At 44.1% G+C, this 1811-nt stretch overlaps 1 pseudogene across 1 annotated transcript; it reads right to left on the reverse strand.

Moving 5' to 3' along the window:
- Positions 1–353: 353 nt before the first annotated feature.
- LOC311516771 (C-C chemokine receptor type 8 pseudogene) lies at positions 354–1559 on the reverse strand (annotated as a pseudogene). Its single transcript has 2 exons — positions 969–1559; positions 354–802 (listed from the first exon to the last, which is right to left on the reverse strand). The product of its transcript is annotated as a C-C chemokine receptor type 8 pseudogene (transcript).
- Between the last annotated feature and the right edge of the window lie 252 nt (positions 1560–1811).

Consider the following 1811-nt stretch of genomic DNA (forward strand, 5'->3'; position numbering starts at 1 on the left):
ATTGACATGAAGAGTCCAGCAATTCTATGTCCTCTTCATTCACTGCCGGTTTCCACTGTCCACAAAGGTGTCAGATCATGTTGGTGATGGTATGTTCTGCTCATGTGTGAGTTTCTAGATAGGATCTCTGCATGTGGGTAGATGGATTTTTCACAGCATGGGTTTGGAGGAATTGCTGCAATTTTTGAAGGAGTGGAAGTCAGAATCCAGGACCAACTTTCCTCTGTCCCTAAAAAATAAACAGCGGAGGTAGACCCCTGGGCTAAGTCAATGCTCGTAAGCTTTTCAGGGCAATCGCTGTATTTAGATGAACGCAGGTAGAATGTATTCCTGGGCAGGGCGTGGGAAAGCTTTCACAGAACTCGGTCACTATCAGAATAGCCTAACAGTTGAGTGGGCAAGGAGTGAGAATGATTGGCTGAATTGCTACTAGAAATGTGACGGATGCAGGTTTGGAATATTTTTTTAAGGTGAGCTTTAAACATCTCGCCAGCAAAAGCATAGATCACCGGGTTCAGGCAGCAGTGGATGAAGGAGATTGATTCGGTCAACTGCAGGGCCAGCGCTAGCCTTTGGCTCGTCTTGCAGTCGTTGATGATGTGCAAGTTCTGCAGAGAGTCTAGAAAAAGCACAATGTTGAAGGGAGCCCAGAAAAGGAAGAAGATGACCACGATGATGAAAATCAGCTTGATGGCTTTGATCTTGTTCCGGTTTTTGCAGCTCTGCAGTTTTTTCAGGATGTGGGAGTAGCAGTAAATGAGGATGCTGAGCGGGATCAAAAGGCCCAGATGTTGACTTCAAACTGAGTGAAAAATCACCCAGTCGCTTGGGGAGGGATAGCTCAGTGGTTTGAGCATTGGCCTGCTAAACCCAGGGTTGTGAGTTCAATCCTTGAGGGGGCCATTTAAGGATCCGGGGCAAAAATTGGGGATTGGTCCTGCTTTGAGCAGGGGGTTGGACTAGATGACCTCCTGAGGTCCCTTCCAACCCTGGTATTCAATGATATTTGGGGACACATTTGAGAGACTGTTCAATTTCCACTTCTTGGGTAAACGCCCTATTTGGTATAGCAGCCAAGCCAACCATCATCCACAGATTAAGCTTATAATTATGCCACAAGTGACTGTCTGAACTCATAGCATAGACAGCATGAACGATTGCTATGTACCTGTCTATGCTCATGAGGGTTATAAAGAAAATGCTACTGTAAAACCCTATGTAATAAATGCCAGCCATTATTTTACACGCTGCATTTCCAAAAATCCATTCTTCTGAAGCATAGTGAGCTTGAAATGGGAGGGGGACAACAAAGAGCAGGTCAGAGTTTGCAAGGTTGAACAAACACGTCGGTCATGGTGGTGAGTTTCTTCCTAGTCAGGAGTATACATATGACCAAGGCATTTCGCTCTAGGCAGAAGACAAAACACCAGAAAGTAAACTATTGGAAGAAACAGTGATTTAAACCTGCCGAAACCATTGCCCTCACTGCAAGGAGAGGTACCTTCATCATACATATAGTTATATTCTGTGGTGTTTTGGAAAGGGCTTGTAACAGTCATCTTTAAGACCTGTGCACAAAAAAGAGAGATAATTACTTGATTATGGGTATGGAAGGGTTGCAAAAGACAGCATTTTGCCATTGTTACTAACGCTGAATGAAATCAATGTGACTGCTTGTTGAATAAGAAAAGGAGTACTTGTGGCACCTTAGAGACTAACAGATTTGAGCATAAGCTTTTGTGAGCTACAGCTCACTTCATCGGATGCATGCAGTGGAAAATACAGTGGGGAGATTTTATATACACAGAGAA

The sequence above is a fragment of the Lepidochelys olivacea genome, assembly GCF_965140295.1.
Source record: "Lepidochelys olivacea isolate rLepOli2 genome assembly, chromosome: 2".
In the NCBI taxonomy this organism is placed as follows: domain Eukaryota; kingdom Metazoa; phylum Chordata; order Testudines; family Cheloniidae; genus Lepidochelys; species Lepidochelys olivacea.